Source organism: Megalobrama amblycephala, linkage group LG15, assembly GCF_018812025.1.
Source record: "Megalobrama amblycephala isolate DHTTF-2021 linkage group LG15, ASM1881202v1, whole genome shotgun sequence".
NCBI lineage: Eukaryota > Metazoa > Chordata > Actinopteri > Cypriniformes > Xenocyprididae > Megalobrama > Megalobrama amblycephala.
Window position 1 is genome coordinate 23,476,145 of NC_063058.1, and position 6,934 is coordinate 23,483,078.

Sequence of the window (6,934 nt, forward strand, 5' to 3'; positions counted from 1 at the left end):
GGGCAGCTATAAAAAAAGCCAGTGTTGAGCAGCAAACAGGTATTTGAAGCTGCTGGTGCCTCTGGAGTCTCAAGAAGCTCTCCATGCTGGCTGGCAGTTGTGCGTAAAGATGCATTTCAGCCACTCCAAACCAAACCTCACAAAGAGAAACATTTACAGTGGGTTTAGAAATACATGAAGACTCATTTTTAAATAGTTTTATTCACTGACTAATGCTGTACTACAATGGATGGTCTAAATGGATGGATTTCTGGATGGTTGGTGAATGGCCACCACATTCCAACAAGACTGCGACGTCAGCAAGGAGCTGGTGTGTGATGATTTGGGCTGGAATACTGGGAAGTGAGATGGAGGGTATTAAAATTACTTTTGCAAGATATGTGGAGCTCATAACTGGCCATTTTCAGCTATGGTATAAAAAGGAGGATAGTGCATAGTACAATGCACTATTGTACAATGCACTGTCCCATGCTGCAAAAAAACACCACAGCAACTGTTTGAAAATATATTTCTACACCCACTGTAAATGTTTCTCTTTGTTAGGTTTGGTTAGTGGTGTCTAAAATGCATCTTTACGCACAACTGCCAGCCTGCATGGTGAGGCTCTCAAGACTCCAGAGACACCAGCAGCTTCAAATACCTGTTTGCTGCTCAACACTGGCTTTTTTTATAGCTGCCCTTTTAATACAATACATTTTTTTGATAGGAACTTTCATTAATAAACCTTTATCTGACCGAATTCTGCTATGCTCTAAATCACTCACAAATCGTATGATAATTTGATAATCTCCATTCAGTTTCACACAATATTAGTTGTTTTCATGCCTTTTGCACAACATTGCACCATTTCATGCTTTTCATCTTCAGAAAGATCTTTCTTCCTCCCATATTGCATGAGAACTGTGACTTGCTTAATAATGTGGAACAACCTCTAAGTAGGGTTTCCATAGATCTGGCAAATTATTTTGTCTGAGATTGATACCAGTTATCTAAAAAGACATGGATAAATAAACAAACAAACATTTTCTTAGAAAAACTAAAATCTGAATGTTTATTGTACTGAAATCTTACTGATATGTCAATTGCATAATAATTTGGAACGCAGTGTAATGACCTGAAATGTCTTGCATATTAATGAGGCCTTTCAGTCAGGTAGGCTGTGAAAAAAAACCCTCTGTAATAATGTCTCAGCTCATCATAAACAGCATGTAACAGAGTTCGTAATGCAAGGAAGGAAGACGACAAGGGTCGGCTGTGACTACTGGCTGCTTTATTAATACAGTTAAACAGGCACAAAAACAGTCATAAATAATATCGTGATTCACTCCAGCAGTTCAGCAGGTCTCCAGGAGTGTGGCAGCCAGTAGTCCTTCTCTCTCTCGCTCGCTCCTGTTTCTCCTGGCGTTAAATACTCTCTCCACGCCAATTACTGTAAAGAGAGACAGGTGTTTGTTATTTGCGCTTAACCCGCTCATCCACCGCGCGTCTCCTGACGCTCTCCCCTGCTGCAGCGTTCGCTGAACCACGCCCCCCTTGCCACACAGCAATACTGTGAAATATTATTACAATTTAAAATAATGGTATTCTATTATATTCTTTAAAATATAATGTATTTCTGTGATGCAAAGTGTCTGAACAATTATGTTACCTCTATGGCATTTCATATAGGCTTTTAGCTTAAAAGCATGCACATTTGGAGAAATATTGATGGATTTTATGTCAATTTTCGATACTGAGAAGTAATATTTATTGTCATCACTATGAGTGCTGGATACTGTGTTTTCAATTCATACTTGCAGCCGGAGGGCGCTCTCTGTACACCTTTAGTCCACAAATTATTCTAAAGAAGAAGAGGACATTTCAGGAATGGTATTTTCAATTCATACTTGAAGCCGGAGGGCGCTCTCTGTACACCTTTAGTCCACAAATTATTCTAAAGAAGAAGAGGACATTTCAGGAATGGTGTTTTCAATTCATACTTGAAGCCGGAGGGCGCTCTCTGTACACCTTTAGGCCACAAATTCATATAAAGAAGAAAAGGAACTAGGAACTAATGGCATGTCTTCTAGAGATCGCTAACCATTGCTTTAACATCCAAATAAACACTTTTCAAGACAATAAATACACGATTGAGACGATGAATGCATGTATTGCCTCTGAATTTGCGTCTGAATAGCGCTGGCTCCGTGGGCGTGGCCGCATTAGCGGATAATGAGCTGAATCACAGACTTCTGACATGGTCTCTTTTCATACAGATTACATAAACACAGAATGTTTGTTTTCAATTTGACTTGCACGATTTAAAACCTGACATTTCAACGTTTCTTTAGACGTAAGTGTCATTTTTTTGTCATTAGTATTCATAAGTTACAGTTCATTTTCTGAGAACTATCAGACTGGTCTTCGTTCAGAGGGAGACGAGAGATCACGCATCATGTTAGTTTTCTTTATTTTACAAAAAGCACAACATTGTTTTTACTCTGAGTGTACACAAATAAAAGAAGACATTATATAGTTTCAATTGATATATTACTTATGTCTCTATGACAAGAAATGACGGAGTATTTTAAGTCTGTTTTGCTGCAATGTGAAAAAAAATCCTGCAAAATGCGCCGGCGCGTTTTCAGACCTCAGGGAGTTAAATCTATGAACACTCCAAAAGTGTATTCCTATCCTCTCCAGTGACTTTTGTATATACTGTGCTACTACAGTACAACAACAGAAACATATACTGCTACCTCTACAACTACTACAGTGACAAATTCTGTAATTTAGCGTTTGGAGTACATCAGAAATAGAAAGAGGTAGGGCTGCACTATTGAAATAAATTCGAAACAAAGTGGGCTTTACAAGTCTGTTTCAAATGGACTGATTGGAGTGTTTTTGAAGCTGCTGCCAACAATCTGGACGGGCTCACAGAGACTGTTACATCATATATCAGTTTCTGTGAGGATTTGTGCACTCCTACATGGACTCATTTAACTTACAACAACAAACAACCCTGGTTCACTGCAAAACTCAGTCAGCTCCGTCAGGCCAAAGAAGATGCTCGCAGAAATGGGGACAGAGTCTTGTACAAACAGGCCAAATACACACTGGAAAAGGAGATCAGAGTGGCAAAGAGGAATTATTCTGATAAGCTTCAGAATCAGTTCTCTTCTAATGACACAGCTTCAGTGTGGAAAGGTCTGAAAAGTCATCACCAACTACAAGACACCATCCCCCAGCTCTGTGGAGAATCAACAACTGGCAGACGATCTGAACGAGTTTTATTGCAGGTTTGAAAAATCATCATTAACACCTCCAACAACCCTCCTCTCCTCCACTCCTCCACTTCAGTTCAGTGAAGATGACATGCGCCAGGTCTTCAGAAAGAACAAGAGAAGAAAGGCACCAGGCCCAGACAGCGTTTCACCAGCCTGTCTGAAAACCTGCGCTGACCAGCTGGCCTCCATCTTCACACAGATCTTCAACAGATCACTGGAGCTGTCCCCTCATGCTTCAAACGCTCCACCATCATCCCCGTCCCAAAGAAAACCCAAAATTACTGGAGTAAATGACTACAGACCTGTGGCTCTAACATGGTCACGTGGTCATTACGTCATTTGAAAGACTGGTTCTGGCTTATCTGAAGGACATCACTGGACCCTTACTGGACCCCTGCAGTTTGCTTACCGAGCAAACAGGTCTGTGGATGATGCAGTCAATATGGGACTGCATTATGTTCTCCAGCATCTGGACAGACCAGGGTCTTTATGTGAGGATCCGGTTTGTGGACTTCAGCTCTGCTTTTAACACCATCATCCCATCACTCCTCCAGCCCAAATTAACTCAGCTCTCCGTGCCCACCTCTGTCTGTCAGTGGATCACCAGCTTCCTGACAGACAGGCAGCAACTAGTGAGGCTGGGAAAATTCTCATCCAGCACCGGCGCCCCTCAAGGCTGTGTCCTCTCCCCACTGCTCTTCTCCCTGTACATCAATGACTGCACCTCTAAAGACCCCTCTGTCAAGCTCCTGAAGTTTGCAGACGACACCACACTGATCAGCCTCATCCAGGACGGTGATGAGTCTACTTACAGACTGGAGGTTGAACAGCTGGCTGTCTGGTGCAGTCTTAACAACCTGGAGCTCAACACGCTCAAGACAGTGGAGATGATTGTGGACTTCAGGAGAAACCCCCCTTCTCTCCCCCCACTCACCATCATGAACAGGACTGTGACTGCAGTGGAGTCATTCAGGTTCCTGGGCACCACCATCTCCCATAACCTGAAGTGGGACAACCACATTGAGTCCATTGTGAAAAAGGCCCAGCAGAGGTTGTACTTCCTTCACCAGCTGAGGAAGTTCAACCTACCAGAGGTGCTGCTGAAACCAGTTTACCCTGCCATCATTGAATCCATCCTCTGCACTTCAATTACCATCTGGTTCAGCTCAGCTACCAAATCTGACCTCAGAAGACTACAGAGGGTAGTCCGGTCAGCTGAGCGAATCATTGGTACAACCAGGCGCGGCGCTAGGGGTGGGCTAAAGGGGCTGGAGCCCCGAATGTTTTTCCAAAAGCCCTGAACCTTTCAGGTTTGAGGTTACTTAACTGTGCTGTCAAAATATAATTTTTCTAAACATATCTCTCTATTAAAGTATGTTAAGCAGTTCAATACCGCTTTTCTACAGTATCCATACACTGGCAGCACTTTCTCTCTCTTCTCTCCGGCAGCGAGTTCACGCACACCGCAGTTGTACAGAGCCACGCCTCCTGTCACACACTCAGTACAGAGCCACGCCTCCTGTCACTCACTCAGTACAGAGCCACGCCTCCTGTCACTCACTCAGAGCAGCGGCAGGCCTTGAGACACTCTTTCGGTCCGGTTGAAGGGTTTTTGTTATGATATAACAACTGATATGGCAACTTTAGCACATGTGTCAGGTAAACATTCATTCAGTGTTTCCCATTAATGACCCTGTGCCGCCGCCACAGTTTCATAATGAACTGAAAATTTAAAACATACATAGCCTAAATGGTCTCTACATTATATTTTGCCAAAGAACTACAATCGAAACCGTGATATGGCTTTGTGCCTTTATAAAACAGCAAAATACAGCGATTAAGTACACTGTCTGTTTGTGCTGCGTGTTTTAAAGAGAAGTATATTTTGCTCACACGATCAGCTGATCTGGTGATCAAATTAAAAGCTCAATGATTTATCTTAGAAATTAGTACAAACTAGTATTGTAATTTCCCTATACTTTTGTGTAAAATTACTAAATTTTTTAAAAATTTATTTTAGAGTTAATTTGTTAGAATATATATATATATATATATATATATATATATATATATATATATTACTGTCTTATGAATAATTATACCTAAAACATTATTATATTATTATTTTATTAATAATTGTTTGGCATCCTAGACTGAGACTATATCACAGCTAAAAAGATGTTTGAACCCTCTTTCATATCCAGGTACAAGTCAATGCTGTTTCTTTGGTCAATTTGCACACTGTACATGGGCTTAAGCTCTCAGTTTTGAGCTCTCAAAGTGCACCAGATTGATGCATTTAACCTTAAAGGGATAGTTCACCCAAAATGAAAATTTGATGTTTATCTGCTTACCCCCAGAGCATCCAAGATGTAGGTGTCTTTGTTTCTTCAGTAGAACACAAATTATGATTTTTTAACTCCAACCGTTGCTGTCTGTCATCAAATAATGCTAGTGGATGGGAACTTCTACAATAACAGTAAATAAAACTTGCTTAGACAAGTCCAAATTAAACCCTGCGGCTCGTGACGACACATTGATGTCTTAAGAAACGAAACGATCGGTTTGTGTGAGAAACCGAACAGTATTTATATCATTTTTTACCTCTAATACACCACTATGTCCAACCGCGTGCAGCACTCGTAGTAAGGTCTGATCGCGCTCTGACAGCGGCAGTGATGTCTCGCTCTCATTGAAGTATATGCGCGAGACATCACTGCCGCTGTCAGAGCGCGATCCGACCAAACGAATCGAGTGATGAGTGCTGTTGGACATAGTGGTGTATTGGAGGTAAAAAATGAAATAAATACTGTTCGGTTTCTCGCACAAACCGATCGTTTCGTGTCTTAAGACATCAATGTGTCGTCACGAGCCGCAGGGTTTAATTTGATTTGTCTGTCGTGTTTTATTACTCTTATAGTCCAAGTTCCCGCTGACTTGCATTATACGACTGACAGATGGCAGCGGTTGCAGTTAAAAATCATCATTTGTGTTCTACTGAAGAAACAAAGACACCTACATCTTGGATGCGCTGGGGGTAAGCAGATAAAAATCACATTTTCATTTTTGGGTGAACTATCCCTTTAAAATGTACAAAATTTTCTTACGGGGGAGCATGCCCCCAGACCCCCCTAGAGGAGGTACACCCAATATAGTTTTGCAAATTCCAGTGGAAAATAATGTAGCTTAATGAACTTTACTCAAATATACTATCACAAAGCTCCTTTCATGTCAGTAAAGCTGTTAACAGAAAATTAAAATGTCATTGGACAAAATAGATTTGGGCTAAGCCCCGAATGTTTACAATGTCTGGCTCCGCCCCTGGGTACAACCCTCCCCACTCTCCAAGAACTGTACTTATCCACAGTGAGAAAAAGGGCAAAGAAAATCACTCTGGACCCCTCACTTTCAGCACACTCCCTCTTTGAACTGTTGCAATCTGGTCGACGCTACAGAGCTCTGAGCACCAGAACGACCAGACACAGGAACAGTATCTTCCCTCAAGCAATCCATCTCATGAACACTTGACAAACACGGAACACACAAAGCTGTTATACATTATTTACTTAAAACACTTATGTATATTTCAAATTTGCACACATCATAACTGTACATACAAATTGACATTATTATATATTGTTTTTTGCTTTTTTTGCACTTTGTCTATC